The sequence below is a fragment of the Macaca thibetana genome, chromosome 4 (assembly GCF_024542745.1).
Source record: "Macaca thibetana thibetana isolate TM-01 chromosome 4, ASM2454274v1, whole genome shotgun sequence".
Classification (NCBI taxonomy): domain Eukaryota; kingdom Metazoa; phylum Chordata; class Mammalia; order Primates; family Cercopithecidae; genus Macaca; species Macaca thibetana.
The window spans coordinates 138,299,428-138,322,843 of record NC_065581.1 but is presented as its reverse complement, the minus strand read 5'-3'; the positions used below and the strand labels follow the sequence as shown (position 1 = coordinate 138,322,843).

Genomic DNA, 23,416 nt, shown 5'->3' with positions numbered 1-23,416 from the left:
AAATATTTGTGCTTCACATCTCCAATAGACACATCTTATGTAAATATAATTCTCAGCAAAGACTTCCTCACTTGGCAAAAATCTATTGAAAGCACTTATCTACTTGTCCCAAGCTATTGATAATGGCCCTTCTGTTGCTACTTAGACAATAAGGCAACCAAGTCCTCTGAGGCCTGTGTGGACAGGAAATATTCCATAGGATGTCCAGACTCTGTGAAAACCAGAAAATCATTACGGCTTGTAGTCTTTTGAAAGCATTCAGGTCAGCTTTGAAGAAGCTCCCATACAGGCCTAGATCCCTCTCCTAAAGTAAATTCGAGGTCATTTCAACTATAAAGACCTGAACCTACACATTACTCCATCACTAAGCAGATGATAGTCACTACCGGTGTGAAGCCAAATTGAAAATAACGCCACCAGCACTAGCAACTGAATGGTAACCAGCTGTCAGTGGTGGCTTTGACAAGGCACCATACAATGCTAGACCACTCACACAATAAGGACACCTAAGTGTGGTAAAAATTGTTTTTTATTGAGAATACATAGTATTCAAATAGCTGTTTCTTTTTTTTAACTTTTAAGTTCAAGGATATAAGTGCAGGTTTGTTATATAGGTAAACTTGAATCATAGTGATTTGTTGTGCAGATTGTTTCATCACTCAGATATTAAGCCTAGTACCCATGAGTTATTTTTCCTAATTCCCCTCCCACCTCCCCACCTCCAGCCTCCGATAGGCCCCAGTGTGTGTTGTTCCCTTCTATGTGTCCATGTGTTCTCATCACTTAGCTCCCACTTATAAGTGAGAACATGTGGTATTTGGTTTTCTGTTCCTGTGTTAGTTCACTAAGAATAATGGCCTCCAGCTCCACCCATGTCCCTGCAAAGTATATGATCCTGTTCCTTTTTATGGCTGCATAGCATTCTGTGTTGTATATGTACCACATTTTCTTTATCCAGTCTATCATTAATGGGCATTTAGGTTGATTCTATGTCTTTGCTATTGTGCTATTGTAAATAGTGCTGCAATAAATATACACATACAGGTGTCTTTATAATAGAATGATTCAAATAGCCATTTCTTAATACTATTATAAGTCTATGTCCTTATTCTCTTGTTATAAGGGGAAAAGTGAATAAATCTATAAAAAGTAATCAGTTTGGGGTGGAATAATTTCAATATAAGAAGACACCAACTACAGGTGACTCTCCATAGATTTGGGGCACAATCTCAAGTACTTTTCTCAGATTTTTTTACAGGAACATTTTCCAGTGAACTACATCTTGTGAGTAGGCATTTTGAGAAACTCAAGAACCCCATTAAACACAGAAAGACTAAATTTACTAAATGGTGCTCAAGTAAACGGAAAAGATCAGTGCAAATATTAAGTGTAGTCTGCTTGTCCTCAAAAAGAATTTGACTTTTTATCTTGTCCACCAAAATACCATTCACACACACATACATACAAACATCCACACTCATATCCATGAAAGTGGAAGAACTGGTCTAGAAATTAAAGAATAATGGTAACTTATCTATCTATGGTCCTGTAAACATGGAAGACTCACTCACTTGTGTATCATGCTTCCGCAGGCATTAAAATCCAGCAGCTAACAAACTCTATGTCAAACAAATATCTCAGTCTTCTGGGATTCAACCTGCTGCTCTTACCCTCACAAATCATATTCCTAGATTCTGGCCTCAAACCCATTAACATTTTAATTTTGGTGGGCCCATTCAGAATCATCTCAGTGGCTGATGGTATATTGACTTTTCATTCAGCACTTAGCTTTGTTCACTTTTCTGATTTAGTGTCTACTACAGCTTTAGGTGAGAGTCTTTCCTTAAGCTATAGCCTGTAGAACCCTGGTGGCTCTAGGTGAGCACCTATATGATACAGTAGGCTCTGGAAACATGTAAGCAAGCAAACAAATTTTTAAAAGATAAAAGAAAATGTTTTTTAAATTTTGACCCACTATTGCCTGTGTTGTCATGACATTGCTATAAAACTTGATTTTTTTTTTTTTTTTTTTGAGACGGATTCTTGCTCTGTCACCCAGGCTAGAATGCAGTGGTGCAATCTCAGCTCACTGCAAGCTCCGCCTCCCGGGCTCACACCATTCTCCTGCCTCAGCCTCCTGAGTAGCTGGGACTACCGGCACCCACCACCACGCCCAGCTAATTTTTTTGTATTTTTAGTAGAGACAGGGTTTCACCATGTTAGCCAGGATGGTCTCTATCTCCTGACCTCCACCTGCCTCGGCCTCCCAAAGTGCTGGGATTATAGGTGTGAGCCACCATGCCCAACCATAATCTATATTATTAATCTTTCAAAGAAGATGTTCCTAGGTGATTTAGGTAATTGGATTCTACAAGCTAATCACAGAAATCAAGTGTTGGCCAGGTTTTTCTGGTTCAGATCATTACTGAGCATAACCCAAAATCAAGTGTTATTTGGAATCAGTTTTTGCTGGTACAGCAATGAGAAAAATACTAGGTGCTATGAACCTGTAAAATGCTTCCCTTAAGCTACGGGGTAGTAAGTTGAGAAATGGAACCTGAAGTCCTCAATACTTTCCTGACCCAGTCAAGTCTAAGCGAAGTATAAAAATAAGAACACCAGTTAAAGGAATGACCTTTTATCACCTGCTATTTCTTTGGCCCCAAATACCAACATAGAACCAGAATTTAGCTGGTGTCTTGGGCTGAACTACGTGGAATTACACGTCGGGCCATAGCCTAGAATCAGTGCTCCAGCTATTCATGTGCCTTTCAGCAACTGCCAAGGTCATACCTCTGTCTCTTAGTATAGGAAATTTAATCCAAGGAATAGCAAACAAGCTTGGTCAGGATGTAGCAGTTCACTAGCAAGAAAGGTCACAAGCCTGTTTTCCAACAGCCACACTGGTAGAAGACAGATCTTGTAATAAAGAAGAGCCAAATAGAGGACTTTCCCCTTGTGAAGCAAGTATCCATGTCCTGGGTTCATCCATTCCTGCAGTCCACATCTTTTGTTGAAGTAGATTGGAAGTATCTTAAGCACCTGATCAAGGACAATATTGAGGAACTGTTGGTGATGTTAATGTTGGAGACAACTGAAGTTAGTTATGGGGACTTGTTCAGGTATAGAGACTGTCATTAATCTGGAATTGCTCAGCAACTGTAATAGCAGCAGGGAAGCCTCTATCTTTTATAGACTACATTAGCCACAGAGGAATCCTCTACCTGATTCATAAGAATTTCTGGATCCCCTGAAAGTCTCTTCTGAGAGACCTTAAAGGAAGATAAGGAGCTTTGATATATTACCTAAGAATGGAAAGCAAAATGAGTCACCAAAGAAGTATGTGGATTCACAAATGGAAAGTCAAACTTTTACCTATAAAAATCTCTTTGTGTGGACAAGACAACATCAAAGCCCAATGAGACTTAGTCGGTTATTTCTCACTGTTGTGTGAAAAGAGCATTATATTAAATAATATCAGCAAATAAAAAATAAATATTTAACTTGGCTGCGAAGGCTAAACAAACATGATATCACTAATAATGAATTTAAAGAACAATATGGTGGCAATTTGTAAACAAGAGTTAAATAATTAAAAATAACAAAGTCTTGACTATCCAGATATTTTAGAAAATTATCAATTAGTAGAATTTTCCATATAGGTGAGTTGTATCTCTTTCAGAATCCAAAAATATTTCATTTTGATCATTATCTTTAAAAATACTTTTTGAATTATTTGTGTAATTCCTCGATTTTTTAAATAGAGTTCTCTCACATGATGCAATCTTTTATTTTAATTTACTTTACCTAGAAACAACATAAAATTCTCCTTTATTCTCACCAATATAACATGACTACTTAAAAAAATTAACAGCACACATAGTAATACTATGTTCCAGGCATTGTTCTTAGTATTTAATATATACAAGATCTCATGTAAAAAAAAAAATCCTTACAACAGCCATTGGAAGAAAACACTCCATCCTTGTTTGTCAGATGAGTAAACAGAAAGACATAAGTTTCATAATTTGCTCAAGGTAAGGCAACTGAAAAGCAACAAACCTGGAAACAGAACTCAGGAAATGTGGCTCCAGATCTGTGCATATGGCTGCTGTGCTCTGCCAGTGCTGCTGCTGTTTCATCCCAATATTTATTGGCAAATAAGCTTCTTTTACATCATGATAACCAATCATATGTCCATGTGGAATCCATACTCATTATTTACTTAACACTGTTAACATTAGCCCTTGTTTTTATATAGTTTTCAAAATTATCACATAAATGATTACATCATGTTCCACTGAGATGATGCACCGTCTTTTAGTAAATCTCTCTTCACTATGAAACACTTGGATTTCTTCAGTTGTTTGGATATCACTTATATTTGTTTTAAATGTTTTTAGGTCAAATTTCATGAACTCATTGGCCTAAAAAGTAGGAATGTCTGATTGGGAAAGTATTTTATTCCCTGCAACATCACTAAAGAAATACAAATTATAATTATTTAACTTATCCCTGTAGACTCAAAGCCTGTACAAAAAATTTTCAATTATTTAACTGTGATGTACTACAATGCTGCCTTAGAAACTAGCTGAAAGGTGCAGCCTATTTTTAGAAAATGAACAAAGACAAAGCCGCTCTTTCAGTTATGTCTGTTTCATACAGGTTCATTTTGAGTCCTTTCTTTTGCTACAAAGCTAACAGGCCTCACTTCTTTTTTCAGAGTATATATATCTTCCCTAGTTTGAATTTATTGCAGTTCTAATGTTGTTATATTTGTGCAAACAATGAATAAATAATATCTGAGTGGGCAGTGCCCTTTCATGAATGAAACGCATGGTTTTTGCCATACCTGCTTTACCTGCTAATAACTCTTTAATACACTTGCCTCCTTTGTTTCACATAGGTGAGGGCATCAGGCAGCAAATCTATCCAAAGTTGAACTACTGTAGTATTTTAGTAATGAGAGAATAGATGAATGTCATTGAAGTGGGGAAAGATAAGAGAGTGAATTCCTTGAGATCCATAACTGACAAACAAAATATATTAAAATGTATGAGTAAAAATCCATGACCAAAGATGTATTCTTTTTAGGAATTTATAATTTGACTTTTGTTTGCTACCTACACTTAACTTCATAAGCTAATGTGTAATGATACCATAGTAATTGATAATAATGGTAACAACAACTATGTACTTTTAATATTTATTATTGACATCCATTGTATGCCAGAACTGTACAATGTGATGATGTAGGCATATCAGAGATGTATATGATGTGATACTTGCTTTTAAAAATTCAAATCCATTTGAAGTACCCATATAAAGCCATTAGAAAGTAATGTAGGAGAGTCTACAAATGCCAAGTAATAAGCAGCACTGGAGTGGGTTTCCAATAAGAAGGCTTGGTATTACCAAATGTGTTTGTTAGTAATTACATATTTATATTGAAATGTGACTCTGTACATTTCATCAGGTACCATGGATCCTGTCTTTAAGATAAACAAGCCAACAAACAAAACACTGAAGTGTTTTTCAACTGTGCAGAAAAGATACAATCAGAAAAGAAAAAAAAGAAAAAAGAAAAAAATACCCACAATTCTCTGAGATCCCTACAGATTGTGAAGATCTTGGCTATGATGGATTGCGTTAGAATGTGGGAAGAGAAATACCATGCATTGTTCTGCAGCATTTTTCTTGTAACTGCCCCTTTGCCATTTCTTTAATGTTTGTCTTATATTAATAGTGACTGATATGTAATAATCAACAGACTTGTGCTGTAAATCCAAAGAGAAAACTGCAAAGAATTTAAAGATTTGGCCTCATATATAATTCTGCCAGATAAATGGAAAAGAGCCAAAAAAATGAAATAAAAGTAAAGGAATACTGCAGTTAAATTTTATGCATTATGACTTTATGTAGTATTTTGGCTGAAAGAAGTATGAAAATGTACACAAAAAAATACACAGAACTTACCTGTCAGCATGTGTGAATTACTGGCAAGTGCCACTGAGAAGCAAAAGAAAAACAACATAAGTTATTATAATCACTGTCATCATCAAGATTCATGTGTTAAGTTCACATATTTTCATTGCATTGGGTTAGATGTGTTAAAACTAAATTAAATAGGCATGGTCCCTGTCCTATAGGAACTTATGATTTAAGACAGACTACAACCAAGACAAATGTAAGAGAAGCATAGACAAGTATATGCACCTCAAAGAAAGACATAAATTGAGTGAATGAAAAAATAAATAAACTAAATCCTTTCTATTGTTTATAAGTTGTAAGTTGAAAAAAAGGGAAATGGCATGTCCCTGGCATGTTCTGAATTTGGAGTTCAAACATCAGTTGGTCTCAAAGAAATGATTTTAAGGATATATTGCTCCAATAATGGTAGAAAATGATCTCAGCAAATTACACAATTAGAAAGCTAGAACATACGAGATTCTGAACCAAGATTTTGAAAGCATGACTTTGCTCACAGAAAGTTTGTTAAATAAGGATTTCATATATCATTGTCTCATATTTTAGCATGTAGAATGACTCTGGATTACTTCAAAGAAAGAAGTAATGTGATGAAAACGATTGGATAGAGAACAAAACATAACCCCATTTATGAAATAAACTTTGAAATGCCACCCATTTTCCCTTTCAGAATTGTGGTGGCATTTTTAAAAATTTATGTTATTTTGGAGATCACATTCTAATTATGCTTTTCTCTTTAGTCTTGTAATAATCTTCATTCAAAATCCATACTATTCTGATCTGACCAAAAAAAATTAGAAAAGATAATTTGTAATAATTAAAATTGCAATAGTCCTGAAATTAGTTCCTTATGTATTTAAAATTTCTTCACTAAGAAAGAGAGGGCTAAGTTTGTAAGATACAAGCTTTCATGATTCAATCTCCATGATTCAATTATTTTAAAAAATAGAAACTGCGCAATCAATATGATTCATTAATAACTTTGCAAAGTAAAAAGTAGTTGTAGTAGTTGCACACTTTTATAATTTTAAAAAACACCCTTGGTGTTATTCAGTGTTTCTTATTGAAACCCATTTCTGCCGGGCGCGGTGGCTCAAGCCTGTAATCCCAGCACTTTGGGAGGCCGAGACGGGCGGATCACGAGGTCAAGAGATCGAGACCATCCTGGCTAACACGGTGAAACCCCGTCTCTACTAAAAAATACAAAAAACTAGCCGGGCGAGGTGGCGGGCGCCTGTAGTCCCAGCTACTCGGGAGGCTGAGGCAGGAGAATGGCGTAAATCCGGGAGGCGGAGCTTGCAGTGATCTGAGATCCGGCCACTGCGCTCCAGCCCGGACGACAGAGCCAGACTCCGTCTCAAAAAAAAAAAAAAAAAAGAAACCCATTTCTGGGTTGTTTATTTTTTAATTTGTTCTTCATTGCCTGCTTTGCAATGGAACATGTGTTTGCAATTGCATTGAGCAAAATTCACCATCTTAACATTGTATACCAAAGTCATTGTGCCTTCCTGGCACGAAACAGCCAGTATTCAAACACTTTTCTAATGTTTGGGATTTCTGTCTCAATTGACAAAATTGAAAAATATGTATTAGCCAAGCAAAACCACTATCTTGGAGCCATATTGAAAATTACTCCAACCTGTCAAAGCCAATTGAAATTCCCTGCCCAGCCCAACTTCCAACTTCACTTTGTATGTGAAATGGGAAAAGTTGGATTTGATTATAACCACGTGGAGAAGGAATCAAGAAATCACATATATCTCATATTGCTAATACTACAAATAATGTTATTTTCAAAGAATTTTATCTACCTTTTTTCATCATTTATCCTGTTTCACCTGTTCTGAATAAGTCACTTGTTTGTGATACCTCTACATGAGCAGTTTGCTTAGCAGCGAGTTATAGAACACATTTCAAAAGTCCCACCTGGGTCACATCATTTTTACCCTGGAGATGACACAATTCTAAAGGAAAAGACCTAAGATCTGTCTCTAATGCAGGTCCAGTAATTTGGGGACCTATGTTAACCTATTATTTATTACTTTATTATACCGTATCCCCACTGCAGTTATCTTCTAAATATGGTGCCCAGTAGCTATTAATCCAATTCTAACAAAAAGTCATGATTCTGGCTTTAAAGTTTACTATAGAAGTAAATTTGGTTCTTCAAGATGAAACACAACTTTATTTTACACAAGAACAAGCCTTGATACAGAATGCAGCTGGGATAACAGAAGGCTGTACACAAGATGAGGAGCATGATGAAAATATGACCCTGCTCCCAGTCAATGTTGGGCAATACAAACTGCTTAAAAGTTGGAACCCATAACATCCGTGGTAAAACGTAGGATAACAACAAAAGACACAATAATGGCAGCTATGGGGGAAAACCAAGGCAAGTCACTTGGAATATATAATATGATTTCCATCTATAAAATTACTCCTGAGCCCATTTTGTTTAACATTTATGAACATTATGAAAAGCAGAAAGCAAAAATATGTCCAAAGAAGTCTAAAACATAAATACTTTTAAGCTTTGTATTACATCTCATTTCAAGGTTATTTATTGATGAGATATCACAGAATTTTTATCAAGGCTTTGATGCAATTATTTCTCATTTTAGGTGGAGTAATAAAGACTATGGGGGAATAAACGGCAAGTTCAAGATTGGCCCATTATTGTCAAGGAAAGAAATGAATCAGAATGTAACTTTCAGGCGCTAAAATGATTCAAGAATTTCAACTGTTTAAGGTAAGTGAAGTATTTTATTGGAGATACTTAGACTTCTCATCATTTATACTTGCTTATGCATGAAATATAAATTTAAGGGAGAAAGCTGCCTGTAAAATTTCATAGGCTCTCTCTTGCCCTGACACAGCAATCATGGAAGCACTTGTTATGGAAGTGCCACATGATTGAATTAGCCTGGGGTTCTGAGCTCCCACATGGAAGACAGCTGCCTTGGAAAGTTGCCTGTACCCTCAACAGACCTTGAGAGAGAAAATAAATAAACTGTCGTGTATTAAGCCACTGGGATTTGGTGGTGTTTGTTTCCAAATCACACTGTAACCTATCTTGACTGATATGCCAACCACTAAAAAGCTGTTAATATATTTATATTTAACCATCCAGTGTTATTTTCTATGTATAAATGCATATAGAAATTTGAATTTTGCTACACATGCTGTTTTTGTAACACTTTATTTACCAAATAATGTATCATGAATATTTTTTCATCGTTAAATCTTCTTCTAAGCAATTATTTTTAATAGTCATACAGTATTAAAGTTCTGTCATATTTAATCTAACCCTTCACTAATACTGGACAATTTTGCTAAATAGTGCTATACTGGCTTGCTGACTAACCTATTCCATGTCTTTATGCAAATTTCCAATTACTTTATTAAGATAAGAGCTACAAAATAAAAATGTTGCATCAGATTGATTTATATTTTAAAGGCTTTTGACTTACATTGCCCAATTACCCTTTGAAAAATTACACCAATTTGTAACTTTTCTGGGACTGTATAATACATCATCATCACCACACTGTTGGCCCTGAAAATTATAGTTTCTTAAAACTGAAAATTTGATATATAGAAACTATGTCATTTATTGTTTGATTTGCAGGCGAAGTTACTAGACATAGCTGGTTTCACAGAGATCTTGAATTCAGGTCTTTCCTGTAAGAGTGAAGAATTTTATGTTGTATTTGTGACTCCATATACCTTTGGCCTCATTCTGAAAATGTTATTACACAGTATTTCATTGTCATTATTGTATAAAGGCCCTGCAGGTTCACTTTGATATTCAGGATAACTTTTAAATTCCAACCTTCGAATTTGTTATTTGTTTACATATATATAATTAATTAATAGTCTTATTCATTCATAATTTGAGGCATTGATTTGCATAATTCAGCTTTTTAAACTGAATTTAACACTTAATAAATATTATTTGTGTATCAATATACACCCATTGTTTAAAAAGTTCCAGTTTCAGGATCATGGATGAGGTGGACTGGTGAATTTGGCAGTCAGTATCTATTACTGACAATTAGAGCTCAAGAGGTAAATTGGATTGCACTGAAAATGCCCCCATTCCATCCTTCGATATTGGGAGTGCAGGTGAGGTAGGGGATGACTTTTTGTTTTGCCTCTTGCTTCTGGCGTAAGGACAGATATAGAGCCTCACTCCAACATCTAGTCCCTCACTTCAAGATCACTTGCCGGGGAGGTGTGGGTGGCAGCTTCCTGTTTTCTGGATCACAGTTCCAGGGATGTGTTCTTGAACTTGACAGTTTTCTAGTGGTATTCATCTGAGTGTTCACTTTCCTAAGTATGGAAAAGGTAGCAGCAACCTGGCAGACCTACTTGGCTGTGTAATTCTGGGAATCATTCCTGGGGAATTGGCCCAGGGCCTACTCCTCCTGTCTTTCCAGCCATAGGTTGGAAAATCCATTTCCAGGATTTTAAATTACCTATGTCAAATGTCTTTCTGCTTAAAATAGCTAGAACAACCTCTATTTCCTACAACCGAACCTCTCACTGATATAAGTAATTGTGAGACTTATTCCCTTTTTGCATCTTATAAAATCTGATATATAGAGATGTTTAAAGTAATGCAATTAATTATATTAGATTATCTATACTTTATTTTGTCTACTTGCTTTTAAAAGGCAAGAAAGTTGTGTTAAATCTCTCATTTATAATTGTATTCTTCTCATTTCCCCTTGTTTGTAATTTTTTTCATATCAAATTTGATATTCTACTTGGTTTATGAAAATGTTATTTAGTAAAACTTCATCATGTATAATATCCTTCACCTGCTAAACAAAATAACCACATTGTCCAGTTTAACGCTTTTCTTTTTCCTTGGATTCTTTCTTGCCTGATATTAATGTTGTAACTTGGAGCTTTATTTTGTTTGCATTTATCTAATATAAATTTGCTCATTTTTATCTTTAACCCTTATAATTTACTTTGGCTTTATGCATGCAGAAATTCATTTACAAGGAAGAAATGTTCTGTTGTTGTTGTTTTAAATCTGGGGAGAGGCAATAATGTACTTAAATAGTCAAACTAAAAACATAGTCAAATTAGAAAGAGTTAAAATAAAAATAGCTAAAATAAAAGACATAGATACACAGGAATTTAGAGCGAGTTCAACTCCACAACTAGTTCAACTATTACTCAACCTTAGTAACATCAAACTTACCTTACACAGATTGGCTTAAATAATTTTTAAAAGGTAGTATTATCAGCATGTAAGTTTTGCCTATGCCATCATATGAAAACCTAACTCTGCCTTAAGACACAACTCCACTGTAGACTAGAACATGGCTCTAGATGCTGGCCATACATAGTGAGCAAAAATAATCATGGCTCATGATAGGTAACCTTCCACAGAGACAAAAATTTTTCATATCAATGCTGCTTCATAATACTAACTTTATGAAGACATTTTAAGCAACATTTAAGGATATAAATTTTCTTTAGAAATCAATGGCTTGTGTAATTCTGATGTGAATAACTCAAATGAACAGAAAATTGTATAAACATAAAATACCTAGAAGGCTAAGTTTGCACATATGAAGGCAATGACAACTGCAGATCAACTCAGTCCTGCCTTCGTCAGAGCAAATTTCTGTTGACATCTATTTAAGGCATCCCAGTTTCAGAAACAAACATGATAAAACACATTATAGCCAAGAAAATGTGTAAATACATTGGATAGTTGTTTAATTGATGGCAAATAGCTCATTTCATAAAAATCAATCCTTTTTAAGGAATGCTTTGTTTTCATTAGGAATTCTTGGATAAAAAGAGCGCTTTAAGAAATGTTTTAAGGTACATACTGATCTGAGAAAACACACAGGTATAAAGGTGGAAGTGGCATAGGAAAGTAGCATTTACAGAATGTTGCCTTAACACACCTGAAATCTGCTTCAGTTTGCCACGTTACTATTATAATTACTGTCCTTGTAGTCACTTTGAGATTAATCATGTCAGGCCTTCTGCTATTATATTATCTATGGCAGAAGAGTGAAAAATATATTGAAAAGGGAGTAGGCCATATTATTTTTAGTTTTCTATTGCTGCATAACAAATTAACACCAATTTAGTGTCTCAAGACAACATGCTCTCACTATCTCACAGTATCTGTAGTTCAAAATTCCAGTCATAGTGTAGCTGCTCAGTGTTGAACATGGATACAACCAACGTGTTGGCTAAGGCTGCATTTGCATCTGGAGCTTGGGGTCATCTTTCAAGCTCATTTGAGGTGTGGGCAGAATTAAGTCTCTTTCAACTGTACAGCTGAGTTCCTCATTTTCTTGCTGGCTGTTGGCTGGGACTGCTCTCCGTTTCCAGAGGCCACCCTCTGGTTCTAGCATTGTGGCTCTGTCACAACATGGCAGCTTCTTCTTCAAAGCCAGCAATAAGACCTCCCTCCAGTCTGTTACAACAGTTTTATATAGCACAGCCTGGTAGAAGGAGTCATAGTCCATCATATCCAGGGTTCCAGCCCACATTCCTGGTGAGGGAATCAGCAGCGCATGTACACCAAGTGGGGATACAAGAGCCATCTTAGATTTTGGCCGGCCACACAGACTAGGTAAAAAGAACACTTGGATAAAAAGAAAATCTGCAAGCAGGCTTAATATCAGGTTGAAAGCATGGCTTATTGTCATCTGTGTGTCATATGAATGCATAGAAGACAAAGTTTCTGTCCTAAAGAACAAGAATTGATCTTTAGCAAAAATAAAAATAGATATAAAACAACTAAGGAAAATAAACAAAGGCTTCAAGCAGTTTAAAGTAAAACTTAGCTGCAATCTAACACAATAGAATATTTTTCCCCCTACAATCAGGAATGACTGTTTGAACATTGTGATTTAATATTTTTGAAGCAAAATTGTGATATTTGTAATTTTAAATATACTGTATAATAATAAAATAAATAGTTGTTATAGTGTTGTAGTTACTGCTCAATAAATCTAATTTTCTTACTCTGACCTTCCTGCTTCTTTCTTTAAAGTGAAACATTAAAAGCTGCTACCCTGCCGCCTATATCACTACATAGCATTTTAAATAAAACCCTAAAGGTTAAAGGTCACTCCTGCTATTAAACCACACTGCAAAGCCCTTTTCAATGACACAGTCTTATTAATAATCCAGGTATTTTTCTGGATAATTATGAATGTTTAATACTCAATTTTTTCTAACTTCCAAATATATGGAAGTATGTTCTACAGTATGATTTGTTTTAGATTTTTCTATATACTCTATTCTCTAAAACCATACTAGTGAAATATTTTTTAAAGCTTAAAGAAATTCCCTGTGTATGACACTATAGTGTTAGTATATCAAATAACTTCTGCTTTTATTGAAAAGAAAATTAAAACACAGAAATATAGAGTAATATAAAACTAAACATGTGCACAAACTTCCACAAGAAAGGATATAAAGCAAAATATAATCTGTATGTATAACATAGTGTGTGTTATATTTCTGTTTCTTTGGCCACCCCGTGACAGATGTTAACAGAGATATTGCTGTGAAATATAAAATAGTATAAAACAAAATTATTCATATTTTCAATCTATGATTTACTTACTGCATGCAGAATGCAGAAACTAAACTACGTATATTATTGAACTAAGCACAGAAAAGATTGTGACTAATCTGAGAGGTTTATAATATAGTATTAACGAGCTCTATATCAGGGACAAACTGTTCCAATGTCCAGTTGCATAGCTCCTAGTAATGGCACCAGTATCAGGACCAGAAAAACTGATGGAAAGACTATTCTTTCTTTGAGCAGAGTTTTGTCTAGGATGTAGCCTTATAAAGACTTGTCTTATGAATATAGAATATAATTGGTTTTAACTGGTAAGCTGGGAATCAGATTGATGTCTTTTTTTAAAGTTAATTTTTTAAAAGCCAATTCCCATTTCCACTCAGCCTCATTCTGCATTCGTGCAAATCCAAGTGATCGGCAAGATGTCCACTGGCAGCCTAAGACTTATCCTTCTAGATAATCTATCTTAATATTAAGAAATTTTCTCTCAATAAGCAGGTATTGATAGTAGAAACATTGTCCTATCTGCCCCTTTGGATAGCATGCCTTATTTGCTATCACAAAACAGAAGCCCAACTCAAGATATCAAGAAATCTTTCCTTAACTAGAAAATCCAGAGATGAGACCATATTCAATCTTCTCTTTCATTCTACCTTGAGGATGCACCTCCACCACTCAACATGTATTGTTTTTATCACATCACAGATGACCTTCACATTGTAAACCAATCATCAGACAGTAGGATTTATATAATCTCACCTATCAGGACCAGCACCATTTGTCATGGTTGATCAGTCACTAGAGCTTGAAACACTTTCTTTGCTTGTCTTCCTGGATAACTGTGCACTAGATTGTTTTTGTTTATGTTTTTCAAAATATTCAGATTATTTAATACTTTTTTAAAAATTATCTCAATGTTACCCATGTCCTTTAGAATAAAACAATGAGCTGTCAAGACCTCCATACTGTCCTTCCATCTTTCTCATTCCCCATATTCTCTCTCCACTCATTTTGTGTCAGCCACATTGAATGTCTTACTCCACTTCAAGACATGTGTATTTGCTATTTCCTCTGCCAAGACTTCTTCCCCCAGATATCTAAATGACTTCTTTCCTCACTTCATTGAAATCTGCTCTCTAATTTCTCCTTTCTAGTATTGCTTTCCTTGATTATCCTTTTAAAAAACTCTCCCCCACTTTTCCTCACTTTGTTTATAAACACTTGGCTCAGTTTGAGTGACTTAAGTTATGTATGTGTGCATGTTCATATGTATGTATGTATATATTCATGTCTGTGTCTGTCTCTATCTTTCCTAGAAGCAAGAAATTTTTCTGTCGTGTTCACTGCCATACCTGACTCAAGAACAATGTCTAGAGTAGTAAAGAGGTTCAAGAAATATTTTTTGAATAAATGAATATTCAATCCAGGTGTTTAAATGTGTCATTAGGGCCCTGTCTTCTCTTTCACCTGTCAGCAATTCCCATTTCTGCTTGGCCTTATTCTGCATTCATGCCAATTCACACGTTCGACAAGATGTCCACCAGCCACCCCAGAGTCACGTCCTTGTAGATAATTTATCTTAATACAAAGATATTTTATTTCAGTAAGTAGGCATTGATAGTAGAAACATTGTTCTACCAGTCCTTTTGGATTACACCTCTTCTGGACTAAATTTCTTCTCCAGGGAAGTACGATACTCTGTAGCTGATTCAGCCTGGATCATAAGACTCTTTGGGAATAACACAGTTAGAGCACTAATACCTATGATCCTGCTAGGACCCCAAGTGTAGGGTAATGATAGTGTCTTCAAAGAAGAGTGCTGATGGAACAATTAATACACAGAAAATAATTTGGCATTATATCTGGACATCAATATTTAATCTAAAGTAGTTTCCTTACCATCTTCAAGCTTTTCTGCTTAAACTGAAGCTGGATGTCAGATGTCATACAATTCAAAATTCTCTGCTAATATGCTAAGATATTCTTTGTTAAAAAAAAAATGTGTAATTTCAGACTTTCAACCAAAAAAAAATTTTTAAGAAAACAAAGAAGGTCATTGTGTGATGGTAAAGAGTTCAATTTAACAAGAAGATCTAACTATCATAAATATATATACACCCAACACAAAAACACCAGATGCAAAAAGAAAATTCTTAGTGACCTCCAAGGAAACTTAGACTCCCATACAAAAAGAGTGAAAGACTTCAACACCCCTCTGGCAGTATTAGACAGATCATCCAGGCAAAATATTACAAAGATATTCAGAACTTGAACTCAGCCCAGGACCAAATGGGCCTGAGAGACATCTATAGAACTCTCCATCCAAAATTAACAGAATATACATTCTTCTAATTGCCATATGGCATATACTCTAAAATTGACCACAAAATTGAACATAAAACCATCCTCAGCAAATGGAAAAGAACTGAAATCATACCAAACACTCTCTCAGACTATAGTACAATAAAACTAGAAATAAAGACTAAGAAAGTGGCCCCAAACCATACAATTACATGGAAATTAAATAAACTGCTCCTGAATGGCTTTTGGGTTAAGTAATGAAATTAAAGCAGAAATCAGGAAACTTTGAAACTAATGAGAATCAAGATACAACATATCAGAATATCTGGGACACTGCTAAGGCAGAGTTAAGAGAGAAATTTATAGCACTAAATGCCGACATCAAAAATTTGAATGATCTCAATGTAACAACCTAACCTTACAACTAAAAGTAGAGAACCAAGAGCAAACCAACCCCAAAGCTAGAAGACAACAAGAAATAACCAAAATCAGAGCTGAACTAAATAAGATTGAGACACAAAAAAAGAAACATTCAAAAGATCAACAAATCTAAGAGTTGTTTTTTGGAAACAATTAATAAATCAGATTAATAAGGAATAAAAGAGAGAGAATCCAAATAAATACAATTAGAAACAACAAAGGGATGTTGCCACTGACCTCACAGAAATACAAATAACCATAAACAACTATTATGAACACTTCTATGTACAAAAACTGGAAAATCTAGTAAGAAATGGACAAATACCTGGACACACACACCCTCCCAAAACTGAACTAGGAAGAAATTGAATCCCTGAAAAGATCAATAACAAGCTCCAAAATTGAATCAGTAATAAATAGCCTACCAACCAAAAAATCTGAGGATCATGATCACACAGGTTCATAGTTGATTTCTATCCGAGCTGGTACCATTCCTACTGAAACTAATCAAAAAAAAATTAAGAAGGAGGGACTCCTCCCTAACTCATTCTATGAGTCCAGCATCATCCTGATACCAAAACCTGGCACAACAACAAAAAAAAAAAGAAAAAGAAAAAGAAAACAAAATTTCATGCCAATATTCTTGAAGAACATTGATGCAAAATCCTCAACAAAATACTGGCAAACCAAATCCAGCATAAATCAAAAAGCATATTGATCACAATCAAGTAAGCTTTATCCCTGGGATATAAGGTTGATTCAATATATGCAAATCAATAATTGTGATTCATCACATAAATAGAACTAAAGAGAAATCCATGATATTATCTCAATAGATGCAGCAAAGGCTTCTGATAAAATTCAACACCTCTTCTGTTAAAAACTCTTAATATGCCACTGCACTCCAACCTGGGCAACAGAGCAAGACTCCACCTCAGAAAAAAAAATTCTCAATAAATCGGGTATTGAAGAAACATACCTCAAAATAGTAAGACTCATCTGAGACAAACCTACAGCCAACAGAACACTAAATAGACAAAAGCTGGAAGCATTCCCTTAAGAAAAAATAATAATAACAGCACAAGACAAGGATGCCCTCTGTCACTACTCCTTTTCAATATAGTATTGTAAGTCCTGACTGAGCAATCAGGCAAGAGAAAGAAATAAAGGGCATCCAAATAGGAAGAGAGGAAGTAAAACTATCCCTGTTTGCAGATGACAGAATTCCATATCGAGAAAACCTCATAGTCTCAGTTCAAAAGAGCCATAACCTGATAAACAACTTCAGCAACTTCAGGATACAAAAATCAGTTTACAAAAATCACTAACATTCTTATATACCACTAACAGTCAAGCCAAGAGCCAAATCAGGAATGCAATCCCATTCACAACTGCCACAAAAAGAATAAAATACCTAGGAATACAGCTAACCACGGAGATGAAAGAGCTCCGCAACAAGAACTACAAAACACTGCTCAAAGAAATCAGACAAGATACAAACAAACAGAAAAGCATTCCACACTGATGTATAGGAACAATCAGTATTGTTAAAATGACCATGCTGTCCAAAGCAATTTACAGATTTAGTGCTATTCCTGTCAAACTACTTCATGGAACTAGAAAAAACTATTTTAAAATCCACATGGAACAAAAAAAGAGCCCAAATAGCCACGGCAATCCTAAGCAAAAACAACAAAACTGGAGGCATCTCACTACCTGACTTCAAACTATATTACAGGGCTAGAGTAACCAAAATAGCATGGAATGGATACAGAAACAGACACGTAGACCTATAGAACAGAATGGAGAGCACAGAAATAAGGCTGCACATGTACAATCATCTGATCTTTGACAAACCTGACAAAAGCAAAGGGAAAAAGACTTCCTATTCAATAAATGGTACAGGTACTGGGATAATTGACTAGACATATGCAGAAGATTGAAACTAGACCCTTTCCTTACATCATATTCAAAAATCAACTCAGGATGGATTAAAAGTGGGCAAAGGACATGAAAAGACACTTCTCAAAAGAAGACATTCATGTGACCAACAAACATATGGAAAAAAGCTCAACATCACTGATCATTAGAGAAATCGAAATCAAAACCACAATGGAATACCATCTCACACTAGTCAGAATGGTAATTATTAAAAAGTCAAGAAACAACAGATGCTGGTGAGGCTGTGGAGAAATAGGAATGCTTTTACACTGTTGGAGGGGATGTAAATTAGTTCAACCATTGTGGAAGAGAGGCTAGAGATTCCTCAAATACCTACAGGCAGAAATACCATTTGACCCAGCAATCCCATCACTGGGTATATAGCCAAAGGAATATAAATCAATCTGTTATAAAGATACATGCACACATATGTTCACTGCAGCACTATTCACAATAGCAAAGGCATAAAACCAACCCAAATGCCCATCAATTATAGACTAGATAAAGAAAATGTGGTACATATACACCATAGAATACTATGCATTTATAAAAAGGAATGAGATCATGTCCTTTGCAGGGAGGTGGATGAAGCTGGAAGCCATTGTCCTTAGCAAACTAACACAGAAACAGAAAGCCAAACACTGCATGTTCTCGCTTATAAGTGGGAGCTAGGCAATGCAAACATGTGAACACAAGAAGGGAAACAAGACATACTGGGGCCTATTGGGGGAACAGGGAGAGGAAGAGCATCAGGAAAAATAGCTTATGCACTCTAGGCTTAATCCCTAGGTGATGGGTTGATAGATGCAGCAAACCACCATGGCCCACTTTTACCTATGTAACAAACCTGCACATCCTACACAGGTATTCTGGAACTTAAAATAAAATAAATTAAAATAAAAACTTAAAAGTAAAACCCAAAACTATAAAATCCATGGAAGAATGGCAATACCATTCTGGACATAGGAACAGGCAAAGATTTCATGACAAAGACACCCAAACCAATTGCAACAAAAGCAAAATTTGACAAATGGGACCTAATTACATGAAAGAGCCTCTGCACAGCAAAAGAAACTATCAGCCAAATAAATGGACAACCTACAGATGGAAGAAAATTTTCGCAAACTATGCATCTCACAAAGATTCAATATTCAGCATCTAAGAAACTTAAACAAATTTATAAGAAAAGGAACAAATATCCCCATTAAAAATGTGGCAAAAGACATGATCAGACCCTTTTCAAAAGAAGACATACATGTTTTCAACAGGTACATGAAAAAAATCTCAACATCACTGACCACTGGAGAAATGCAAATCAAATCCACAATGAGACACTATCACACACCAGTTAGAATGGGTATTATTAAAAAGTCAAAAAATAACAGATGCTGGTGAGGTTGCAGAAAAAAAGGGAATGCTTAGACACTGTTGGTGGGAGTATAAATTAGTTCAACCATTGCAGAAAGCAGTGTTATGATTCCTCAAAGAAATTAAAATGGAACTACCATTCAACCTAGCAATTCCATTACTGGGCACATACCCAGAGGAATGTAAATCATTCTGTCATAAAGATACATGCATGCATACATTCATTGCAGCACTATTCACAATAGCAAAGTCATGGAATTAACCTAGGTGGATTAGAAAAAAAAAAATGTGGTACATATGGACCATGAAAAACTATGCAGATATAAAAAAGAATAAAATCATGTTCTTTGCAGAAACATGAATGGAGCTGGAAGCCATTATCCTTAGCAAACTAATGTGAGGAACAGAAAACCAAATACTGTATCTTTTCACTTATAAGTGGGAGTTACATGATGAGAACACATGGACACAAAAAAGGAAACAACAGGCATTGGGGCCTATTAGAGGGTGGAGGGTGGGAAGAGGACAAGGATCAGGAAAAATAACTATTGAATACTAGGCTTAACACTCGGGTTCTGAAATAATCTGCACAGCAAACCCCCATGACATGAGTTTACCTATATAACAAACCTGGAAGTGTAACCCTGAACTTAAAAGTTTAAAAAAAGCAAACATGTGGTATTCCATAAGAGTAAGAAACCCATAATTAAATATTTTCTGTTCCCTGAAAAATAAAAATATCATGCTATTTCAGATAATTCATTTCTCATATAGCTCATGATATTTCTGCCCTTTAGGGCAAGTCTGAGAACAGTATCAATCTTTAAGTAAACACAAAACGTTTGAAATTTTATTATTTTTCTAATTGTTACTTATTTATTCATCCAGAATTTTATGTAAGTTAGAAGGGTATTAAGAATGCAGAAAGGTTTTCCCAAGATGGCCGAATAGGAACAACTCTGGTCTGCAACTCTCAGCATGATCAACACAGAAGAAGGGTGATTTCTGCATTTCCAACCGAGGTAGCTGGTTCATCTCATTGAGACTGGTGGGACAGTGGGTGCAGCCCACGGAGGGTGAGCCAAAGCAGGGTGGGGTGCTGCCTCAGTCTGGAAGTGCAAGGGGTCAGGGGATTTCCCTTTCTTAGCCAAGGGAAGCTGTGACAGACTGTACCTGGAAAAATGGGACACTCCTACTCAAATACTGTGCTTTTCCAATGGTCGTACCAAACAGCACACCAGAAGATTACATCCCACACCTGGCTTGGTGGGTCCCACACCCATGGAGCCTTGCTCACTGCTAGCGCACCAGTGTGCAATCAACCTGTGAGGCAGCAGCCCAGCAGTGGGAGGGATGTCTGCCATTGCTGAGGCTTGAGTGGGTAAGCAAAGTGTCCTGAAAGCTCAAACTGGGTGGAGTCCACCACAGTACAGCCAGTGTCTATAAACTCCACCTCTGGGAGCAAGGCATAGCTGAACAAAAGGCAGCAGAAACTTCTGCAGACTTAAACATCCATGTCTGACAGCTCTGAAGAGAGCAGTGGTTCTCCCAGTACAGTGTTTGAGCTCTGAGAACGGACAGACTTCCTCCTCAAGGGGGTCCCTGACTCTCATGTAGCTTAACTGGGAGACATCTCCCAGTAAGGGCTGACTGACACCTCGTACAGGCAGGTGCCCTTCTGGGACAAAGTTTCCAGAGGAAGGATCAGGCAGCAATATTTGCTGTTCTGCAATATTTGCTGTTCCGCAATATTTGCTGTTCCGCAGCCTCTGCTGGTCATACCCAGGCAATCAGGGTCTGGAGTGGACCTCCAGCAAACTCCAACAGACCTGCAGCTGAGGGACCTGACTGTTAGAAGGAAAACTAACAAACAGAAAGGAATAACATTAACATCAACAAAAAGAACATCCGCACCAAAACCCCATCTGTAGGTCACCAACATCAAAGACCAAAGGTAGATAAAACCACAAAGAAGGGGAGAAATCAGAGCAGAAAAGCTGAAAATTCTGAAAACCAGAGTGCTTCTTCTCCTCCAGAGGATCACAGCTCCTCGCCAGCAAGAGAACAAATCTGGACAGAGAATGACTTTGATGAATTGACAGAAGTAGGCTTCAGAAGGTCAGTAATAACAAACTTCTCCAAGCTAAAGGAGGATGTTCGAATCCATCGCAAGGAAGCTAAAACTCTTGAAAAAAGATTAGACAAATGGCTAACTAGAATAAACAATGTAGAGAAAACCTTAAATGAACTGATGGAGTTGAAAACCAGGCATGAGAACTATGTGATGCATGCACAAGCTTCAGTAGCTGATTTGATTAAGTGGAAGAAAGGGTATCAGTGATTGAAGATCAAATTAACGAAATGAAGTGAGAAGACAAGTTTAGAGAGAAAAGCGTAATAGAAATGAACAAGCCTCCAAGAAATATGGGACTATGCAAAAAGGCCAAATCTATGTTTGATTGGTGTACCTGAAAGTGATAGGGAGAATGAAATGAAGTTGGAAAACAGTCTTCAGGATATTATCCAGGAGAACATCCTGAACCTAGCAAGGCAAGCCAACATTCAAATTCGGGAAATACAGAGAAAACCACAAAGATACTCCTAGAGAAGAGCAACTCCAAGATACATAATTGTCAGATTTACCAAGGTTTGAATGAAGGAAAACATGTTAAGGACAGCCAGAGAGAAAGATCTGCTTACCCACAAAGGGAAACCCAGCAAACTAACAGTGCTTCTCTTGTCAGAAACTCTACAAGACAAAAGATAGTGGGGGCCAATATTCAACATTATTAAAGAAAAGAATTTTCAACCCAGAATTTCTTATCCAGCCAAACTAAGCTTCATAAGTGAAGGAGAAATAAAATCCTTTACAGACAAACAAATCCTGAGAGATTTTGTCACCACCAGACCTGCCTTACAAGAGCTCCTGAAGGAAGCACTAAACATGGAAAGGAACAACTGGTACCAGTCACTATGAAAACATGCCAAATTGTAAAGACCAATGATGCTAGGAAGAAACTGCATCAACTAATGGGCAAAATAACCAGCTAATGTCATAATGACAGGATCAAATTCACACATGACAATATTAACCTTAACTGTAAATGGGCTAAATGTCCCAATTAAAAGACACAGAGTGGCAAATTGGATAAAGAGGCAAGACCCATCAGTGTGCTGTATTCAGGAGACCCATCTCAAGTGCAGAGATACACATAGGCACAAAATAAAGGGATGGAAGATCAACCAAGCAAACGGAAAGCAAACAAAAAGTAGGGGTTGCAATACTAGTCTCTGATAAAACCGATTTTAAACCAACAAAGATCAAAAGAGACAAAGAAGGTCATTACATAATGGTAAAGGGATCAATGCAACAAGAAGAGGTAACTATTCTAAATATATATGCACCCAATACAGGAGCACCCAGATTCATAAAGCAAGTCCTTAGAGACCTACAAAGTGACTTAGACTCCCACACAATAATAATGGGAAACTTTAATACCCCACCGTCAATATTAGACAGATCAACAAGACAGAAGGTTAACAAGGATATCCAGAACTTGAAATTAGCTCTGCACCAAGCAGACTTAATAGACATCTACAGGACTCTCCATCCCAAATCAACAGAATATACATCCTTCTCAGCACCACATCACACTTATTCCAAAATTGACCACATGGTTGGAAGTAAAGCACTCGTCAGCAAATGTAAAAGAACAGAAATCACAACAAACTGTCTCTCAGATCACAGTGCAATCAAACTAGAACTCAGGACTAAGAAACTCACTCAAAACCACCCAACTACATGGAAACTGAACA

The 23,416-nt window shown here is 36.2% G+C and overlaps 1 long non-coding RNA gene across 2 annotated transcripts in view; it reads right to left on the bottom strand.

The window, feature by feature from the left end:
• Positions 1 to 23,416, bottom strand: part of LOC126953281 (uncharacterized) — a 118,545-nt gene that overhangs the window by 21,099 nt on the left and 74,030 nt on the right. Inside the window, exons 4-5 of one of the 2 annotated variants that reach the window (XR_007725172.1) lie at positions 5,977 to 6,009; positions 2,794 to 3,042 (exon numbers count right to left, since the gene is read on the bottom strand). This is a non-coding gene — a long non-coding RNA (uncharacterized LOC126953281). The remainder of the gene's footprint in view (positions 1 to 2,793; positions 3,043 to 5,976; positions 6,010 to 23,416) is intronic. The other variant, XR_007725173.1, reaches the window with a different exon arrangement.